The sequence below is a fragment of the Pseudophryne corroboree genome, chromosome 9 (assembly GCF_028390025.1).
Source record: "Pseudophryne corroboree isolate aPseCor3 chromosome 9, aPseCor3.hap2, whole genome shotgun sequence".
Lineage (NCBI taxonomy): Eukaryota > Metazoa > Chordata > Amphibia > Anura > Myobatrachidae > Pseudophryne > Pseudophryne corroboree.
The window spans coordinates 216,232,048-216,255,379 of NC_086452.1; the positions used below are offsets into that span (position 1 = coordinate 216,232,048).

The following is a 23,332-nucleotide window of genomic DNA, read 5'->3' on the forward strand; positions in this document are numbered from 1 at the left end:
GGTAGCGTTCGCTCTCTCTCTCTCTCTCTCTCTCTCTCTCTCTCTCTCTCTCTCTCTCCCTCTTGCTTGCTCCCCCTTCTCTCACTCATTTCTCCCTTTCGCCTCTCTCGTCCTGTTTTTCTCTTCCATCTCTCTCTCTCAATCCCCTCTCTTCCTCTCTCCTCTCTTTCCTTGTCTCTCTACCTGTCTCTCTTTTGCACTCCCCTCTCTCATGCTTCCCCCCCTTTCTCTCTCTCTCTCTCTCTGACACCCTCTCCCTGACACCCTTTCTCTCTCCTTGACACAATTTCTCCCTCTCCCTGACACCCTCTCTCTCTCTCTCTCCCTCTCTCCCCCTGACACCCCCCCCCCCCCCACACACACACCTCTCTCTCTCTCTCTCTCTCTCTCTCTCTCTCTCTCTCTCTCTCTCGGACACCCTCTCTGTCTCTATCCACTCTATCCAGCTCCCCTTAATAGAAAGATAGAGAGTTCTTAAGTAATGTATAAGAAAAAAATGGTAGCTTGTGATGCTTTTACAAGTATATCATGTGAATGCAGTAGGTTGGTCCAGCCATTGGCAATATATAGCACATAATGTATGGAATATATTGCAAATAGGAAATAAAAGGTTGCTTTCTATATCTTCCGCAGACATCGCTTATGAAAGTGATGTACATTGCACCCTGCCAGCATTCTACAGCTTACAGGAATGTGTTCAACTTGTTAATTAGTCAAGAATTACTAATGTTTCAAACTTATTCTACAATATATCATATAAGGTTGAGAATTTGTTCTGACGTACTCCCACTAGCATTTATGATACATGGTTATCTGTTTCCCACCTCAAGCTCTGCCACTAACGAGTACATGTTCTAAACAGCCTCATAAATATATATTGAATTTTATTTTCTGACACCAAGCTCTTATTTTTTTTCTGCTGTTGGGGGTCTATTCTTGGGGGTCATGTGCCAAACATTTATTACAAGTATTTTTTTTTCTTCTGTACAATTAATTAGTTCATAAATCAATGTCTGCTCCCCATGTAGATTACCCCAGGGACAGAACTCAGTGGACGGTGCTGAGATTTGCTGAGCTGTTCCAACATTTACCTGTGTGAAAAATGAACCATTGATATAGTTGTCTATGAAAGGGGTTTTGGCTCTATCCTTGTTTAACCCAAGCATGCAACAGGTAATCTCTAATACAACACAGCCTACTGAATTGTACAGTATGAAATGCCAGTGCTCTTTTTTATAATTAAATGTTTGCCGTTTTGCTAGCCATCTTTACACAATCCTTATCAGAATATACCGAAGTTCAGTAGACATGCACATTCAAGTAAGAAATTAGGTGTTTTACAGTTATGTTACATATATCTTTGGTGGTCATTCCGAGTTGATCACTCGTTATTTTTTTTCGCAACGGAGCGATTAGTCGCTAATGCGCATGCGCAATGTCCGCAGTGTGACTGCGCCAAGTAAATTTGCTATGCAGTTAGGTATTTTACTCACGGCATTACAAGGTTTTTTCTTCGTTCTGGTGATCGTAATGTGATTGACAGGAAGTGGGTGTTTCTGGGCGGAAACTGGCCGTTTTATGGGTGTGTGTGAAAAAACGCTGCCGTTTCTGGGAAAAACGCGGGAGTGTCTGAAGAAACGGGGGAGTGTCTGGGCGAACGCTGGGAGTGTTTGTGACGTCAAACCAGGAACGAAACTGACTGAACTGATCGCAGTTGCCGAGTAAGTCTGGAGCTACTCAGAAACTGCTAAGAAGTGTCTATTCGCAATTCTGCTAATCTTTTGTTCGCAATTTTACTATGCTAAGATTCACTCCCAGTAGGCGGCGGCTTAGCGTGTGCAAAGCTGCTAAAAGCAGCTTGCGAGCGAACAACTCGGAATGAGGGCCTTTGGGGGTCATTCCGAGTTGTTCGCTCGGTAAAAATCTTCGCATCGCAGCGATTTTCCGCTTAATGCGCATGCGCAATGTCCGCACTGCGACTGCGCCAAGTAAATTTGCTATGCACTTAGGAATTTTACTCACGGCATTTTCATCGTTCTGGCGATCGTAATGTGATTGACAGGAAATGGGTGTTACTGGGCGGAAACTGGCCGTTTTATGGGCGTGTGGGAAAAAACGCTACCGTTTCCGGAAAAAACGCAGGAGTGGCCGGAGAAATGGGGGAGTGTCTGTGCGAACGCTGGGTGTGTTTGTGACGTCAAACCAGGAACGACAAGCAGTGAACTGATCGCAGATGCCGAGTAAGTGTGGAGCTACTCAGAAACTGCTACGAGGTGTGTAATCGCAATATTGCGAATACATCATTCGCAATTTTAAGATGCTAAGATTCACTCCCAGTAGGCGGCGGCTTAGCATGAGCAAATCTGCTAAAATCCGCTTGCGAGCGAACAACTCGGAATGACCCCCTTTATACATAACCATTAGAGCACATTACTAGAGATGTGCAGCGGGCACTTTTCATGTTTTGTGTTTTGGTTTTGGTGCTGGTTCCAGGCTCGTGTTTTGGATCTGGATTGGTTTTGCCAAAACCACCCTTTTGTGTTTTGGTTTTGGATCTGGAAAATTTTTGGAAAAAAACCATAAAAACAGCTAAAATCACAGAATGTTGGGGTAATTTTGATCCTACGGTATTAATAACCTCAATATCATTCATTTCCACTCATTTCCAGTCTATTCTGAACCCCTCACACTTCACAATATTGTTTTTAGGCCAAAAGGTTGCACCGAGGTGCAGGGCTGTTTCTAGCCAATTTGGCTCCCAGTGCAAGATTTAAAAATGCGCCCCCCCCATGACATAAAAAAATGTGCCCCCCCCCCCTCCACACACACACACACACACACCTAGATTTAAAAAAAAAACTTGTGCGCGCACCCGGCAAGGGGGCGTGGCCTCATCTAAATGGGTGTGGCCTCATTTAAATGGGCATGGCCTCGTCTGAAAAGACTACCTCACAATCCAATTTTTGACCCTGCTCCAACAGATCACGACCACCACAGGAAAAAAAAATTCTACCATATTATGCCCCACACAGTAATGCCCCCTGCACCATATTATGCCACACACCGCAATGCCCTTGATACATTAAATCCCCACACTACGGCAGGCAAGAGTCCCCATTTCATACATTACGGCAGGTGTCCCCATTTTACACATTGAGAGAGGGAGAGAATACTTACAGAGGCGATTACCGCTCTTCGGCCCGCCTCACCAGTCGCTCCTCACGCCGGCCTTTCCCTCTTCCTAACTTGGATCGCTCTCTGTACTCCGCTCGGGGGGGGGGGGTATCGCGGAGTGACGGGGTTGCATCGTGACATAACGTCATTCCGTGAATCCCCACCCCTGAGCGGGTTACTCTGGGAGAAATAGGAGGGGGAAGCAGGGAGCCGCAGTTAGCGGTTGCACTGCTCGCCTGCCCCAAGAAACGGCCCTGCCGAGGTGGCAGTATGACTAAGCTAAGCGACACAAGTTTGCGGAACAAACACCTTGCCCATCTAGGAGTGGCACTGCAGTGTCAGACAGGATGGCAGTTTTAAAAACTAAGCCCCAAACAGCACATCATGCAAAGAAGTAAAAGGGGTGCAATGAGGTAGCTGTATGACTAAGCTAAGTGGCACAAGTGTGCGGCACAAACAACATGGGACGTGCTGGAAATTGCCCAGATGTAATACACTCACAATATTTGTGGCACAGGAGAGCGTACCCCTAAACCACACACACGGCAAAACCTGTAAAATTATTTTGGATAATAATAACCCTTTTATTTTGAGCTATTATAATAATATGCAGCACAGGCGAGCGTACCCCTACACCACATAGGCCAAACCCTGTAAAAATTATTTGGAAAATAATATAAGTAATGTATAGAACACTTTTATTTGGAGTAAATAATATACAGTACAGGACACCACCACTGGACTTATGGCAGTACAAAACACCACCACTGGACTGGCAGTACCCCTGGACTTATACGGCAGTACCACTGGAATGGATTTATATGGCAGTATCACTGGATTTATATGCCAGTACCACTGGAATTATACAGCAGTATCACTGGAATTATACGGCAGTATCACTGGAATTATACCGCAGTACCATTGGACTGGATTTATACAGCAGTATCACTGGACTTATACGCCAGTACCACTGGAATTATATGGCAGTATCACTGGATTTATACAGCAGTATCACTGGAATTATATGGCTGTACCACTGGACTGGATTTATACGGCAGTATCACTGGACTTATACGGCAGTACCACTGGAATTATACGCCAGTACCACTAGAATTATATGGCAATATCACTGGATTTATACGCCAGTATCACTGGAATTATATGGCTGTACCACTGGACTGGATTTATACGGCAGTATCACTGGACTTATACGGCAGTGCCACTGGAATTATACGGCAGTATCACTGGAATTATACGGCAGTATCACTGGAATGATACAGTAGTATCACTGGATTTATATGGCAGTACCACTGGACATATAATCAGAATCACTGGATTTATAAGGCAGTACCACTGGACATATAAGGAAAAATCACTGGATTTATACGGCAGTACCACTGGACATATACGGCAGTATCACTGGAATTATATGTCAGTACCACTGGACATATACGGCAGTATCACTGGATTTATACGGCAGTTCCACTGGACATATACAGCAGCACAGGGACACCACCACTGGACTGATGCAGGACAACACAGCACCACTGCAATGGACTGGACTTATACGGCAGCACTGGACATATGGTAGCAGAGGACACCACCACTGTGACTGGACTGATGCAACACAAGACACTACCACTGTACTGATGCAGGACAACACAGCACCACTGCAATGGAATGGACTTATACAGCAGCACTGGACATATGGCAGCAGAGGACACCACCACTGTGACTGGACTGATGCAGCACAATACACCACCAGTGAACTGATGTAGCACAACACAGCACCACTGGACTGGACTTATACAGCAGCACTGGACATATGGCTGCGGAGGACTCCACCACTGTGACTGGACTGATGCAGCACAATACACCACCACTGAACTGATGCAGCACAGCACCACTGGACTGGACTTATACAGCAGCACTGGACATATGGCAGCAGAGGACACCACCACTGAGACTGGACTGATGCAGCACAAGACACAACCACTATACTGATGCAGGACACTGAAGGACACTGAGGACGGAGATACGTCCTCTTGCTACACTCTCCAATGACGGAGTGAAAATGGCGGCAACGCACGGCTCCTTATATGCATTCCAAACCCCACGAGAATTCGACAGCGGGATGATGACACTTTGCTTCGTTCTGGTTTCCGAGTTAGGCTGGAAAACCCGAGCCTGAGTCTTGGATCCGGGCTCGGGTAGTGAGTAGTTCGGGGGGGTTCGGTTCTCAGGGAACCGAACCCGCTCATCTCTAATTACTATACAGCATATGGTCAGGGCCCATTTGTATCCATTTCTTTGATTTTCTAAAGGGGTTTATAATTTCATACTTTGCTCACAACTTTGCTACTAATGCATTAGAGAGCAGAACTGTGGGGGTCATTCCGAGTTGGTCGCTCGCAAGCTGCTTTTAGCAGCTTTGCACACGCTAAGCCGCCGCCTACTGGGAGTGAATCTTAGCTTATCAAAATTGCGAACGAAAGATTCGCAATATTGCGAAAATACTTCTCTGTGCAGTTTCTGAGTAGCTCGAGACTTACTCTGCCAGTGCGATCAGTTCAGTGCTTGTCGTTCCTGGTTTGACGTCACAAACACACCCAGCGTTCGCCCAGACACTCCTCCGTTTCTCCAGCCACTCCCGCGTTTTTCCCAGAAACGGTTGCATTTTTTCACACACTCCCATAAAACGGCCAGTTTCCGCCCAGAAACACCCACTTCCTGTCAATCACATTACGATCACCAGAACGAAGAAAAAACCTCGTAATGCCGTGAGTAAAAAACCTAACTGCATAGCAAATTTACTTGGCGCAGTCGCACTGCGGACATTGCGCATGTGCATTAGCGACTAATCGCTCCGTTGCGAAAAAAAATAACGAGCGAACAACTCGGAATGACCCCCTGTGTGCAAGCGGTACCATCGCAGGTGGCTTGTAGGCTGCCTGAAACTGCACCTTTGTAGCCAGTGGAGCTACTGCAGAGCCTTCTAGGGAAGCTCCAGGCAGGAACCCTACAGCCCTGAGGAATAAAAACTGGAGAACTCTATTAATGCAGCTACGTTTACAATTGCTCCAATGACTACTAGAGGGACTAGATTGACAGTAATCTCTATGCAAGGGGCATGGCTTGGCAGGGACCCTCCCCAAATCATCTCTTCCATAATTTTCTCATTGAATTGAAGCCCTTGGGGTAAACTAATTCCTGTTCCAAAATTCCTTGAAGAAGACCATGGACGATGTAATCTTACATGGATATAAAATCACGCACCTAGGCGAAGCTACCTAGATCCACCTGGTGTACACTGTACATTAACTGTACATTACGGTTAATTCCTGTTACCCTTATTCGAGATAATCAGTGTATGTACATGAACTGCCAGGACATCGCACTAGATCATCACAGGAGAGTAATGTCAGTATGCTTTCATGGTTGAATGTACTGTACGCATAAACAACACGGTGATCCATTGTAAATATGCCAACAAGAACAGAATTCCGAGTTATGAAGACAGAGAAAAATAACTGATAATGAACAGCAAATCTTTGTTAATTAGATGTTAATGAGTGAATGCTAATGAATGATGTAAAAAATGTAGGCCAATTAAAGGTGTAGGAAACACCTCAGTAGCATTGCAATATGTATATACAGTATATGTATCGTTTAGTTTTTATTATATAGTGCCAACTGTACATGCAGCATTTTACAAGATTGTCAACTGACAAGGGCAATAGAGCCTAATATAAGGAAATGTGTTAGACAATAAGACATATTTGGTGTTCCCCACAGCGCTGATGCATGCACCCTGGGCAGTATGGTTTCTTACTGCTGCCATACCCTCCTTACTTTGGGGGTCATTCAGATCTGATAAATGCTGTGTGTTTTCGCACAGTGGGCGATCAGGTACTAACTGCGCATGCATATGCACCGCAAAGCGCACGAGTGTCGGACAACAACAAATGGCATCGCTGGTCAGCAATGGGATTGTGCGAAAAATCTGATTGCATGGGCGTTCGCAAAGTGATTAACAGGAAGAAGCCGTTTGTGGGTGGCAACTGACCGTTTATTGGGAGTGTCCGGAAAAATGCAAGCGTTCCCAAGCATTTTCAGGGGGTGTGTCTGACATCAGCTCCATCCCCGATCAGCCTGTTGTGATCGCACTGTAGGAGTAAGTCCTGGGCTGCGCAGAGCCTGCACAAAGTGGGTTTTAGCAGCTCAGCGTACACACAGGATCGCACACTTGCACGGCGAATATACACTCCCCCTGGAGGCGGCGACTATCTGAATGCAGGACAGCAAAATTAGCAGCCCAGCGATCAGATCTGAATGACCCCCTTTGTACTTTGTGTAGAGCAGGGGGGAACCGGTCTCTAGGTCGACAGTAACTAGGTCGACACTATCTAGGTCGACCACTATTGGTCGACAGTAACTAGGTCGACAGGGTTTCTAGATCAACAGGGTCTCTAGGTCGACATGTTCTAGGTTTGACATAAGTTTTTCACAATGTTTTTCTTTTTTTTAACCTTTTCATACTTAACAATCCACGTGGACTACGATTGGAACGGTAATCTGAAGCATGGCGAGCGAAGCGAGCCATGCAAGGGGACACGGTGCACTAATTGGGGTTCCCGGTCACTCTACGAAGAAAACGACACCAAAAAACCATAAAAAACTCATGTCGACCTTTTGACCTGTCGACCTAGACCATGTCGACCTAAAGACCCTGTCGACCAATAATGGTCGACCTAGACACTGTCGACCTAGTTACTGTCTACCTTTCATACCACACCCAGAGCAGGGGCCTGCATCTTTTGTAAAGACACATAATTTACTTTGGCACATGGTGCACATTTATAATTTTAAATTAGAGTTAAATTAGAGTAAAACAATTAAATGTAACACACTTAAAGGAACATGCAATTAGACCAAAAATATTACAAACTAATCCTACACAAAAGGTGACATCGTTCAGGGAGGTGCCTACGGTCTGGGACACCTGACCCGGGTTCTGGGGCCATTCCTTGGGTCCTTGAGACCCGCACTTGGTCTAAACAGGGCACAGATTCAGAGGCACAGGTCCAATGGGGCCTTTGTCTATGCTGCTTAGGAGTCCTGAGCAGCACAGTCCAAAGTGGCTGACTGTTCCAACGGAAGCTATACTGATGATCACCTAACCGTTCATCCCAGCAACTGACTTTCTGACTCTCGTCCACTGCTCTAAACTTACTCTTCCACGTTTTAGCCATTCTTTTTTTTCACTGTACACTTTACTGGTCAGTTTTCAAGAATCAGTATGTGTACCTTGGGATCATTATAATTAATATGTGAGGGTGTGGTATTAATGTTATGTGTCAGGTGTGTTTTTAATGTTATGTGGTTGCTCTTTGATAAATGTGGGGGTTATCAGTGTTATTTTGTGGTTCCTTATTTAATTTTGGGCTAATCTCGGGTTATGGGGCCTGTCAATATATGGACAATGTTCGATCTATATTAAATACTGGCACAACTGGCTCATTGTCCATGTTTGTTTGCATAATATGCCATGGCTTTCTCAATAATTGGATGTTTATGCTTATTTGATTGTCACTCATTTCAATTGTCTATTGACTATTTCATGTAGGATCATTTTATTGACAAGCTACCATAAAAACAATTTAAAAAAAATTGTTGACACTATTAATTTAATGTCTGTGGTTGTTGGGGGAGATCGACCTATTTATTTAATGTGAATACTATTAATTTGATATTGGGGTTGCTTGGAGGGAAATAGGTACATTTATTATATGTTATTGTTATTATTAGTTAAAGTTAGGAATGGATTGGGAAGTCCTATTTATTAAATGAGAATGCTATAAATTTAATGATGGATTTAATTGTACGTAGTGCCGTATCAGGGCTTTATGGTGCTTTGTGCCGGGCACTCCCCATAACTGCATGAGGCCATGCCAAGAGGGCGAGGCTGCCAGCACCGGAAAGAACAGCAGTACCACGGGGTGCTGAACAGACTGCAGCTGCTTCCTGTATCTGGATAGAAATGCTGATTATATATTGAAATTATGAGAAAAGAAATATCATATACATTGACATAACCGTCCCTTTAACTACATCACATAATCTCATATGCTCTCATATAGCCAATATGCCAACAAAAAAGCATGTGTATAGCCATATAGCCCCACAGCAATCAATATACTGCACCACATATAACCAAAATAGCAGTGCCACACAAGGGCGCTTCTGCACCCTGGGATGCTCCCTGTCTCCAGTGCATGTGATGTCATGAAGTCACAGAAGAGAAGGCCAGAAGCATGTTGCTGGTTGATAGGCACGCCCTAAGAATTCAAGGGTGCCTCCCTAGGCAATGCCATTATATTGTCAATAGGCCTTGTGATAAAATCAAATTGCTTCCATTATTTTTTATATTCAGGGGTGTCTCAAGGGGGATATTGCCAGGGTTGCTGCAGCATGTAGGCACAGTTGCAGTCACACTGCTAGCACCACGCCAACATCTGCTAAGAGGCATGCTCTGTGCTGCCTCTTTTTTACTGTCGGCCAGCAGCTGCCGGGCACTATGATCCAGTGGCTCTCGCATGTCAGAGGTTACTGCGCACGTGTGGGTCACCATTGCATCTTTCCTTCATGCCACGCTGCTGAGGAAGTGGAGCACAAAGAGAAGCATTCCAGGCTTTCAATAATGTAAGTTGGAGGCGCCCGAGAACGGGGTGGGCTCAGTAAGCTGGTTATACAAAGGGGACGTAATGCTGGAGTGACACAGGGGGCAGGGGGCTGGAGTGACACAGCCTAGCATGGAGTGACAGGGGCAGGAGGCTGGGGTTACACAGGGAGCAGGAGGCTGCTGTGATGGTGAAGGATGCTGGAGTGGCTGGAGGCTGGAATGACACCAGGAGTAAGAGGATGGTGTGATAGGGAGCAGGTGGCAGTAGGTTGGAATGACAAAGGGAGCAGGAGGCTGGAGTGACATGAGGCAGGAGGCTGGACTAACACAGTGGGGCAGAAGGCTGGAGTGACACAAGGGGCAGGAGGTTGGAGTGACAAGGGACATGTGGCTGGGGTGGCAGGAGGCTGGAGTAACACAGGGGGCAGAAGGCTAAAGTGACACAGGGGGTAGAAGGTAGCAGTGACATGGGACAGAAGGCTGGAGAGACACAGGGGGCTAGAGTGACAGGGAACAGGAGGCTAGAGAGACAGGAGGCTGGAGAGACACAGGGGACCGGAGGCTGGACAGGACACGAGGCAGGAGGTGACACAGAATGCATAAGTCTGGTTGAACCACCATTGTATGATGATGACATAGGTTATATTCCTACACAAACAGATGTCTTGCGGACCATGAATAGTGAATACTGACTTATGATACTGTCTGACCAGGGAGGACCCATTTCTTTTTTTTTCTTTTTTACAACCTCTGTTTATTGGTTTTTCAGGAAAAGTTACAAAGAACAAAATACAACAATCCCTATACACCACAAACAGTAGACATAACGGTGTAAACTTAGGGATACAAAGTCATCAATGTATAACTAACCATAGACAAGACAGACACAAGGGGAAGGCAGGGGAGGGGAAAGGAGACATAGCAATGAGATAAACAGGCATGAGTCAAAGTAGGGAGTATAAATTGGGAGACCACAGCCGTGAAGGAGCAGTACAGATGAATAGGGTACATTCTTAAACAATGAGACAGGAAGAACATAAGGCAATGTACAAAATTGGTTATTAACACCTGAGAGAACGATTCAAGATGGATACAATAAGATATACATACACATGAATTACTCTGTTATGAGACCAATCGAAATCGCCCTATACCATCCATGAGAACCAAGGTATTGAAGAATTAAGGCTCGGGAATTATCATCCAGCGCCCCAATAAAGAGGTCCCATTTTTTGTGAAATGAGCGCAAATCAAACACTTCATTTAGAAGTAGGGATCGTATATCAAAATATAGGTTCTGTAATAATTTCTGCTGAAGTTCATGGATGGTGGGAGCGGATTTTTTTGTCCAGTGAATAAGTATTAACTTTTTCGCTAGGGTTAAGGCGGTGACCAGAAAGGGAACAATACGAGGAGCTTGCTCCTGTAGGGGCCATCTAACGAAGTTGAAGAGTAGGCAGGCTAGAGGGTCTAGTGATAACTTGAAACCTGTGACTGATTGTATATACAGCAAGAATTTATTCCAGAATCTACGTATCTTGGAACACTCCCAGACACAGTGAAAGAATTTGGCATTGGATATTCCACATTTGACACAGCACCCAGGTTCACCGGCTACCATATATTTCCTCTGAGCAGGCGTAATGTAAGACCGGTATAGAATTCTAAAGTGAACCTCTTGGAGGTAGGCAGACTTCAAATAGGCAGAGGAGGCAGTATAAAACATCAGTAATCTCTCTGAATCATCTGGCAAAAGGGGAAATCATTTTTCCAAGCAGTGAATATGTAGGTAACATGAGAGGGCAAACTTATTCTATAATCTACCAAAGAGAAGTAAATCTGTTTCACCTTGTAAGACCTGGAAGCATTAGCCTGAAGGGTAGTGAGAATCGGGTTAGGGGATGATGATGTATGGGAACCAACCGGAAGGAATTGAATGTAATGTCTAAGCTGCAGGTAAAAATAAAAATGACTATTAGGCAGAGAGTACGTTTGTTGAATAGACTGAAATGTCGGGAAGTGACCATCCAGATCGAAGACTTTGTACACAAGAAGCAACCCCTTTTCTTTCCAGAGTTGCTAGCAAGGGTTATAGAGTGAGGGGGAGAAACCAGGGTTTCCCCAAATCGTGAGATAGGGGGAGTAGCGGAAATCTTTTTTGAATTTTTTATAGAGGCTAATCCAACAGAAGTACGTGTCTCGAAAAAGAGGATGGGTGAGTATATCTCGGGGAATTTAAGATGCAGAAAAGCTGACGGGGAGAAGGGATGGAAAACCGCCAAGTCAAGGGGGTTATCCGTATACGTGGACATGGACAGTAACCAATCACTAGCATACCTGAAAAACACCCCAAGGGTGTATGCCTTAAAATCAGGGACACCAAGCCTGCCTTGGGACCTGGACAGGACCAGTTTAGCATAGGCAATACGTGGGCGTTTCCCTTTCCAAAGGAATTGGGAGATAAGGGATTTTATAGACAAAATATCTCTATTGGACAAGGCAATGGGTAGCATCTGAACGAGGAAGAATAGTTTAGGGAAAATTATCAATTTAATTGCAGCGGCCCTACCTAACAGTGAGAGGGGTAGGGAATTCCAGGAAGTGAGAAGTGTGTCTATTTTACGGATCAAGGGCGAGAAGTTGAGTGAGTACAATGTATCCGTCCTACCGGGAATAAGTAAACCTAAATATTTAATATAAGTCAAGGAGATTTTAAATTTCGAAAAGACAGAAGAGGAAGAGAGGTCTAAGGAAAAGGTGCCAAGAGGTAGAATTACGGACTTGACTGCATTTATTTTATATCCAGAGATCCTCCCAAAGGTCATCACCAGTTCCATAATATTTAGAAGAGATTGCAAGGGGTCAGTCACAAAAAGCAGCATGTCATCTGCGAAAAGAGATATCTTGACCTCCTGGGAGGAAATCCGGACACCTTTAAAGTCTTGAGAGCAGCGAAGGGCAGTTGCTAAGGGCTCAATAGCCATGGCAAATAGAAGGGGAGAAAGGGGGGATCCCTACCTAGTTCCCCTGAAAATAGGAAAGGAGTCCGACAGATGTCCATTACAAAGGATTTGGGAGGTAGGGTTAGTGTATAGAATTTTAATACAGGATATATAGAAGGAGGGGAGACCAAAGCGGGACATGCAAGAATATAGATGGGGCCACTGTACCAGATCGAAGGCCTTCTCCGCATCCAACGAAACTATCACACCCGGGGGGGAGACTCCCTGAGAGCTTTGGAGATGGTGGACCACTGAAAGCACCTTTCGTACATTGAGGACCGAGTGTCTACCTCGGATGAATCCGGTTTGGTCTGGATGGATGATGGAAGGCAGGACTTCCTGCAATCGGTCAGCCAATATCTTCGCCAGAATCTTATAATAAGAATTGAGGAGAGATATAGGCCTGTACGAACCCGGCAATGTCAGGTCCCTAACGGGCTTGGGTAGGACTTTAATATATGCTGAATTAAAGTAGAGAGGGGCCTTACCCGACTGCAGAATGTGGTTAAATGTGGCAACCAGGGTATCCAAGATCTCCAAATGAAGTGCCTTATAAAAGCTACCTCCGAACCCATCAGGCCCGGGGGCCTTGCTAGGCTTGAGAGATTTGATAACGCGGGATACCTCCCCAGGTGTGATAGGAGCGGACAAGACCTCTCTCTGCTCGGCAGAGATAGAAGGGAGAGGCAGGGAGGGCCATATCATGTCCTGGTCTGAAGAGGAAGAAGAAGAGGGAGAGGTGACAGGAGGAGAGTACAGATCAGTGTAGAATGTCTTCATAGTTTCCGCTATCTGTTTGCTAGTGGACGTTAATGATCCGTCTGATTTACGTAGGGGGGGAACTGCAACTGCAGGGTTGGAGCCTTTCAGGATATTGGTGGGGAGTCATACACTATAAGTATTTGTTACCTCTTTTATTGAGAAATTCAGTGTAGTGTGTGTTGGCTGAAAGATAAGCTGATTTGGTTAATGGGGTAGGGTTACTTTGGTAGGAGGAGAAAGTAGAAGTGAGAGTGTTCTGTAAGGAAAGGTTGGACGCCGCATAAGCCTTGTTCAAACGGGACACATATGAGATGATAGTGCCCCGAAGGACCGACTTGGCGGTTTGCCAAAACAGAGGAGGATCAGACACCTCACTGGTGTTGCTGTCAGTGGCAAAGCTTTTCCAGCTGTCAGACAGCAAAGTTTTAAATTCTGGCGAGGTAAGGAGGTGGGAGGGGAAATGCCAGGAAGCATGGAGGGGGTCGATCATCCGAGATGCCAAGCTCGAACCACAGCAGGGCACGGTCAGAGATAGTGATCGGTTCAATTTCTACTGAGGATATTCTTGTGAACAAGGTCACGGATGTCATGAGATAGTCTATCCTAGAAAACGTACCATAGGCAGCTGAAAGACGTATATTCCCGTGCGGTGGGGTTAGAGGATCTCCAAATATCCACTAAGGACAATTGGGAAGTAAAATGAGAAATACCAAGTTTTGGCAAGCTTTTAGGGGGCCTGTGTAGTGACTGGGCACTAGACCTATCCAGGGAGGCATCAGAAATAAGATTAAGAATAAGAATTTTTCCAATTCGGGACCCTTAATGGATTCGGGGAGCCCCACCACTCGCGTGTTGTTACGTTGCGAGCGATTTTCGATATCCTCCATGCGGTTAATAAGAGTATAATTCTCTCTCTCTAAGCGCTTTAACTCGGTTTGCACATCTGCCATATCATGGGCAAGGGAGCCTATTCTGTTTTCAGCCCCTTACACACGAACATTGAGCTGCTGCACTTGTTCAGAAATGTCACTCACCACCTGGGAGAGAAGCGGACCCACTGCGGAGGTAACAGCGTCCACCAGATCAGCGTATGTGAGAGGAGCACCGGGTGGCCGGAGGAGATAAGGAGCAGCGTCAGGTCCCACATCTGCAGCCGTTTTCTTGCTGGCCGGGGACGCCGTCTGCGTGTCTGTGTCTGGCGCCATGTTGGGATCCACAGCACGCTTCACCTGGCGCAGCGCCTGTTGCTGTGAACGCTGCGGCTGAGAAGAGGTCACAAATTTGTCAATGAGGGACAGTCACAGAGGGCTAGAGAGCAAGGTGAGAGCTCAGGGAGGCTTTTTCAGCCGTGTAAGGGTCAGTTATAACCGGGCACTGGGGGTCATTCCGAGTTGTTCGCTCGCTAGCAGATTTTAGCAGCATTGCACACGCTAGGCCGCCGCCCTCTGGGAGTGTATCTTAGCATAGCAGAATTGCGAACGAAAGAGTAGCAGAATTGCGAATAGAAAATTCTTAGCAGTTTCTGAGTAGCTCGAGACTTACTCTGCCACTGCAATCAGCTCAGCCCATTTCGTTCCTGGTTTGACGTCACAAACATGCCCTGCGTTCGGCCAGCCACTCCCCCGTTTCTCCAGACACTCCTGCGTTTTATCCTGGCACGCCTGCGTTTTTCCGCACACTCCCAGAAAACGGTCAGTTTCCGCCCAGAAACACCCACTTCCTATCAATCACACTCCGATCACTTCAACAATGAAAATTCTTAGTTCAGACGTGAGTAAATCTACTAAGTTTTGTGCTAAAATACTTAGCGCATGCGCACTGCGTACCATGTGCATGCGCATTTTTGCCTTAATCGCTCCGTTGCGAAAATCGGCAACGAGCGAACAACTCGGAATGACCTAACCTTTTGTTAGCAATTCTGCTAAGCTAAGATACACTGCCAGAGGGCGGTGGCCTAGCGTTTGCAATGCTGCTAAAAGCAGCTAGCGAGCGATCAACTCGGAATGAGGGCCAATGTCGGTAAACTTGTCTGCGAAGAAGCTGTGTGTGTGTGTGGGGGGGGGGGACGGCCACATTGTAGAAGGCTGCAGGGAGGAGGGGAGCGGGTGTTAATTCTGAGACTTATATTTCAAAAAGGGTTTTCATGTAACCAGAACACAGTGAGTGTTGCATGCTTCTTTAATGAAACTGCTGGCAGCCAAAAAACACAGACTAGATATTCATACGCCAATTATTACAAACAGAAAATAAAATTTGTTGTAACCTACCACCGGAATACATAAACAGCAATGGGAACTATGGCCCTCATTCCGAGTTGTTCGCTCGCTAGCCGCTTTTCGCAGCAGTGCACACGCTAAGCCGCCGCCCTCTGGGAGTGTATCTTAGCTTAGCAGAATTGCGAACGAAAGATTCGCAAAATTGCGAATAGACATTTCTTAGCAGTTTCTGAGTAGCTCGAGACTTACTCTGCCACTGCGATCAGTTCAGTCAGTTTCGTTCCTGGTTTGACGTCACAAACACACCCAGCGTTCGCCCAGACACTCCCCCGTTTCTCCAGCCACTCCCGCGTTTTTCCCAGAAATGGCAGCGTTTTTTCACACACACCCATAAAACGGCCAGTTTCCGCCCAGAAACACCCACGTCCTGTCAATCACACTCCGATCACCAGAACGAAGAAAAAACCTCGTAATGCCGTGAGTAAAATACCAAACTTCTTAGCAAATTTACTTGACGCAGCCGCAGTGCGAACATTGCGCATGCGCAGTTAGCGGAAAATCGCACCGATGCGAAGGAAAATAACGAGTGAACAACTCGGAATGAGGGCCTATATACACCACACTGGGCACATCGTGAAAGCCTGAGGGGGGAGCAGGCAGACCACGAAGAGGCTGCAGAGGGGAGCAGGCACACTCTGGAGAGGCTGCAGGGGGAGCGGGCACATCACTTTTCTGAAAAGCTGTCTTTGCAAAAGAAGCCGTTTTTTGGAAGTGATAATTGTATAAAGGGGCATGATGAATTCTGAAAAAATTGTGAAAGGTAATGGTGAGAATTGAAAACTAAAAATTCACACTTTACAATTTTTTCATAATGAATATGCCCCTTAATGATGTCCTATCACTGTAATTAACAACTATATGGCAATACAGCATGTTCATGTTCTTTTTATGCACCTGCTACAATGGAAGTAGGGAAGTAGATAGTTAATTATATATTTATTAATTCTGTTGTTCCATTCTCCCTAAGACTAATGAAAAGCAGACACAGACTTGGTGAACTCTCGGTAGACAGGATCAATATTGGGATTAAGCACCCGGTCAAATGCAGCCAATTGATTTCTGAGTTTTACTGATTGGGAAAGAATTTTGATGTGTTTAGGAACATAAATCTCATCAAGACATTATTAATTAATTACAAGTGTTGGCAAAGATTCCACATTACTGGCAACACCTAAACAGAAAAAAGCCAATGAAGGGAGTTTAATCTATTTTATAACATTTCTTATTCATCCGTACAACCCCTACTTTTAATTGCTGTTAATGCATCAGGTGAATGTACTTTGATTTCACGCATAAATTTTTTACTAAACTTCATTTTCAGAAATGTGATAGAGTAATAGAATATGTAAAGGTAGCAGTTACACAGCAAGTTTTTATAAAATTGACAAAGTATTCACTGAATAAATATCAGAGTAGGTTAGTTCTGCATGAGAGGGTAAGTGTTCTTTAATGGTACAAAATAGGCCAGCTTTTACAAGTCACTGCTCATAATTAAGTCCCAAGGGCTCTTCCTGTGTATGGACCATTGTCATGCCATAGATTTTGTTTATATGCTGTAAATAATACCTGGTCACCAACAGAGCTCCTATTTTTGCCATAACCTATGTATAAACCACTTACGTGCTGTCAGGTGAGGCACGTGAGGCAGAGCCTGTCCTGTCATACTCCAGTATACTGCAGAGTTTTGACTATAAAAATGATATGAAAATACAAAGAAGATATTATAATTATATTATTTGTATTATTCTATCATTTTTCTAGTCAAAACTCTGCAGTATACTGGAGTATGACAGATGAGGCACTGCCTCACCTGCCTACTTTATCTGCTCATTCCTGATCAAAACGCACCACATTTCCCATCAGTATAATGCTGAACCTTTGTATAATGCCCACATGAACTCTCCGGCTATATGTAAATCTGGCTCTGAAACTAGCCAGTGCCTTCCCAGCCATTTATCTCTTATCAATGAGCCCGATGTGCTACCTAAAAGTTTAGACCAAGGGGTCACATTACATTGTGAACGGCAAAACATGTATAGGATGGAATAAACCAAAGATAAAGAGACTTTGGCAGTGTATAATTTTCCTTTTAATTGAGCTGGTTTTTATTGAACACTAGGTAACTGGAGAAGACCAGTGCCAATGTAATGTTGGTGGGAAGAATTCTGAATGTTATATCACACTTCAACAGGTCAGAATAAGAAATGGCTCCAAGAACAGATAAAGGATGAAGAAAAACACATTTGGTATAGGCGGATCTCAATTATAGGTGTTTAACTGGGGTATTACAGTGAATCACTCATACCAATCAGAGATATTATTCATTTGCCAGGTAAGAAGTAAACTTTACTGCATAGATGATGAAGACCTCTAACAAAGGTGATAATTAACTACATTTCCAAAGAAACATTAAGGAGCGCTAGTATTGTATGTATACAAAAGTTGATTTAATATTACAGGTTGAGTATCCCATATCCAATATTCCGAAATACGGAATATTCCGAAATACGGACTTTTTTGAGTGAGAGTGAAATAGTGAAACCTTTGTTTTTTGATGGCTCAATGTACACATACTTTGTTTAATACACAAAGTTATTAAAAATATTGTATTAAATGACCTTCAGGCTGTGTGCATCAGGTGTATATGAAACATAAATAAATTGTGTGAATGTACACACACTTTGTTTAATGCACAAAGTTATAAAAAATATTGGATAAAATTGACTTCAGGCGTATATGAAACACAAATGCATTCTGTGCTTAGACTTAGGTCCCATCACCATGATATCTCATTATGGTATGCAATTATTCCAAATTACGGAAAAATCCGATATCCAAAATACCTCTGGTCCCAAGCATTTTGGATAAGGGATACTCAACCTGTACTTAAAACAATAAGAACAAGGTATCAATAATTTGCAAAATAATTTACAATCACAAAACTGTGTATTAAAAGCAGTAAAGATAATGTACACTCAGCTGGAATAGGTCATTTTGTGTGCAGTACTGCAGTCCATTATTAATATGGAGACGTGTTGGAATCGTCCAAAGTATATAAAGCTCAAGTGCACTAGAGAACTGATCCCAGGTATTTAGATAGATAAAATTGTGCTAATTTCTAGCCCCTCATAAATGAGGCACTAGTCTCACCGAAGGCTTAAGGTCTCTGCTGATTCCCATCAATGGCGTGTTGCAGCGTGAACTAGAAGCGGCTAGAGTACTCTTGCCTCGATGTGTCCAGAGGTAGAGCCGCAAGTTCACATGAATCAGTCTGCAGACAGGGCTTCTCAAGCACAATGGTAGACGCTTGAAGTGTGACGTCCGGTCAGACACCAGCAGGGGAGAGTTGCTTCAGCTTAAGCAAGGTTAAGGATGATAAAAAGGGTCTCCTTAGGTAGACTAACAGTAGCCGCAGCCCTCAACGCGTTTCTCCACCCAAAACAATCGGCGGTTTCATCAGGAGGTGTAGATACCAAGTAGGCAGGTAGAAAGGTATTTAAATCATTTGCAACCAATCAGCTTTAGGGTGTTGTTAAGCACACCCAGAGGCAGATTGGCCATAGGGTTTACAGGGAAGATCCCCGGTGGGCCGACGCACCCGCGGGGCCTGTTTTGTTTGAGGACATGTGGTCCTATTTATAGACATAATGAATAGGATGCAAAATAAATTGCATATATGAAAATTTCTTTGCCACTTAGCCTATGATTGCAGATGATCTAGTGTATGCTCTGTCTGCCTGCTTGGCTGACATATAAGATTGAGTGAATAGTGATTGGGATACGGTTGGTGTAATAAGCAAGAAAAATATATCTTTCTAAAGAATTATATAGTTTCTTAAATTCTAAAGGTGTATCATATAATGTGCTCATAATATTTAATTTTATTTCCTTTTAACTTCCCCCTTGATGCTGGACATGCCCACTATCTGGAAAGTCTTGGGGTGCTGCTGCCACGGCCCATGGCTAGACCTTACACTTCTGGTGCTGCTCATGTGGGGCCACCAGTACAAATTTTTCCAGGGCCGCTTTTTGTTCCCAATCCGCCCCTGAGCACACCTGAGTAATCAGTCATTACTGTATGGTTTATGCAAAGTTCATTCACATGTTGCGATCAATAAAGGTGCTTTTATAAAATAAACATTATTACAACATATAAAAAAAGGAATATTTACAAAAAAATATATATACATAAGGTGTTAAGATGTGGTGTTTAAGTGGATCCTCAATCCAAATCAGTAGTATACTTCCTCAAAGGAATGAAAATTTTAAAACAAAAATAATGTTCTGTGTGATAAATGATGAGGCTATCTACTGTATTTGAGGCTATTTACTGTACCTCAGAGAGGAGAGATGCTGGTCTGTCATACCAGGAGTCAAAGTCAAAGCTGACCTTAAACCTACAGATAAAACAGCTGCCCATAAATTTCTAGTGGTCTATACATACTGTCAAAGTCGAAAAATATTCCAGTACACACATCACATACAAACCACACACACATGCCCGCTGCGCATGCACTTGTTCCGCCATGCGTGCACATATTCGCAAATTGCGTGTGGTCGCACCCACGGTCCTGCGCGGTTTGAGCGTGGTATGAGTAATTACAGTGGAGTTTGTACTCTCCTGGAAAAGCCACAAAGACATATCATAAATCTAATATATATATAGTGTATAAATCCCACACTGTCTGCGTTAACCTTTAAATAGCATAAAAATCAGTCACACATAAATTAAAACTCCCAGAGACTAAAATACAATGGCCTTATTTACACTAAGCTTTGAAATTCTATAAAGAAGGCATACACCTTTGTTTACTAAAATAGCCAAGTTTCTATATAAAACAATGAGTACTGAATTGTCATTGTCTCACCTGAAAGTAAAAACAAACGAAGTGACAATACCCAGGAACCGATTCTGTTTAGAAAATCAGAAACAATAGCTAACCACAACAAGACCAGACAGATAGAAATGTAAGATATTAACATTCCTAGTCTAAAACCCATGGAAATGTAGGTGTTCATATATATATATATATATATATATATATATATGTGAATGAATAAATATATAATTCCTAACAAATTGTAATAGCAGGAGTATGTGTGTACGTGTATGTATGTATATATATATATATATATATGTGGAAAAAAAGGAAAAAATAGCGCCACTTGTGGTAGGTTGGCCCTCACAAAAATGTACAATGTATGTCCAACTTTACACTCCCTTGGTACAAAGGGTGTCAGCAGGCCCCTAAATACAAACAGCAGTGGTAAATTGCTGTGAAAAGTGTTATAAAAATCAAGAATATGGGCACGAGCGACCAATGGTGTCTATAGTGAAGGAACGTAAAAAGATTTTATATATAAAAAAAATGCATATTTATTTTACACAATTTTTTAAAAATGGTAATACACTTTGGTTTAAAAAAATGCTCAAACATAAGAATTCATATAAAAATGGACAAAATTTAAAAAAAAATAAAATAAAAAGGTACAAGGTGCACATCAATTAGTAGTATATATATAAAGTGCTTATCTTAGGTACAGGAGGTTGATCTGGGAAAGATCATGGAATGCCCAACGCGTTTCGTCCTTCAGGACTTCATCAAGGGTAGTGTGGTACTGAGACAGGGCTCCAATTTATACCACTATCAATTAGAAGACTATGTGTGACATCACTTCCTCCCACAGTGATGCTAGGGGAAAGTAACATTCTTCGTGTGTTTCAAATTTAAACAAATTAAATATGGATGATATAAATGTCTTAAAACAAAGCTAATCATTAACATCAAATTATAAAACGAGTGGTTTGGTGAGTGAAACCGATTAATTGTTCACAAATATACTGGCAGTCAGTACTTCCGCCCCACTTCCTGTGGTGTGACGGGTTCTTCTGCGCTTGCGCCCGCTCTTGTGTACGTGCTCAGGTGACGGAAGTCTCTTCAAGGGCCCTTCTGCGCTTGCGCCTGCTCCCGCGAAAAGTATCCCGTCCCGGAAGTTACAGTACTCTCGCCGGATGTCGCGTTCGTGTTGTCACGTTGCGTATGGGAACCCGGAAGCTCTATACAGCGTGGAACGCAATCTGGGATCGGAACTCTCTGCGCGTCACTTCCTGTAGGAATTCAATTCAGCTGATGATATCCGGGATCTTGTCTTGAACCGCACGTGAACCGCAAATGGTGTATTCTGACACCATTCCTTCAATAATGGGTCCCAATGGCAAATCATTATTTCTTTTTGAGATTATAGTCTGTGACTTCTTCATTTAGACTATATATGAGTATGGAGCTTTCCAGAAAACATATGGAGGAAATAAAAAATATATATATATATTACCAGAAAATTATGACGGACTTATTTAAAACCAGATATATATTCATTTCAATCAGAGAGATTGCTGATGTTGTATAAATAAATTATTAATAAAAGATATTAATATAAAGTATAATATATGTATATAAATATATAATATATAAATTATGTTATTAAAGTGCCTGTGCTAAATCTCTTATATCGCTTAGATATTTTTAATTTGTGCGAGAGTGTGGGTGCAGCGTTAATGTGTCTTGTAAATAGTGCATTGGATAATATCCATACATCATGAGAGAGGGTGAAGACCAGAGGTGTTTAGGGGTTGTGTGAGTGAATGGTGATGAATTATTTGGTTCACAGCTGTTTCACTGGTTTAGGAACTCTTATGTGCATGCATTGTTTCTACAGCACCTAGTCTTCTCCGGAGGTCGCCCTCCTTGATACTGGCCAGGCCCATAAAAATGCTTAGCTTCCACGATCGGACGAGAGTGGGCGTTCCATTTTGGTATGGCTGTAGTCTACTTAGCACCAGTTCACCAGAGGTTTTTTACAACTGAGATATAACCTAGAAATAAGAATAAAGCGCCATTCCCAAACACCACAGTGTTTATTAAGGGGGGGAAAAGAGGGGGGGGGGTGTCAAGAGATATTTAAAGAAAAGGAGAAATTTCATAGCTTTCGTTGAAACCAGCCGGATGCATCGTCCTCAATTGAAATATCCAAAACATTTCCCTTCTGGATAGCAGATTCGCCAGATCGCCACTTCTTTCGCCAAGTGTGACATGTTCTATGGCTTTGTATGTTAAGGCCTCAGGATTGGAGTTATGGTATAACAGGAAATGCTTAGAAACGGCATGTGCTTCCACCTTATTTTTGATGTTCCGAACGTGCTCTTGGATCCTCAGTTTTAGCTGTCTCTTTGTCTTCCCAATATATTTTTTACCACAATCACATTCCAGAAGGTAAATCACAGAGGTTGAGTTGCAGTTCATGTATTCTTTTATCTTGAATTCTTTCATATCACCTGTTGCAGAGAAAGTCTTCCGGTTTGGATGTACATACTTGCAGGCGTTACAGTGTCCACACTTATAACTACCTACACACCTGATGAGTGGTTCTTTCTTGTT

General features: G+C 43.6%; 1 pseudogene; it reads right to left on the minus strand.

Annotated features, from left to right (window-relative positions):
• Nucleotides 1-22,604: 22,604 nt before the first annotated feature.
• LOC134959044 (5S ribosomal RNA) lies at nucleotides 22,605-22,724 on the minus strand (annotated as a pseudogene).
• Nucleotides 22,725-23,332: the final 608 nt, after the last annotated feature.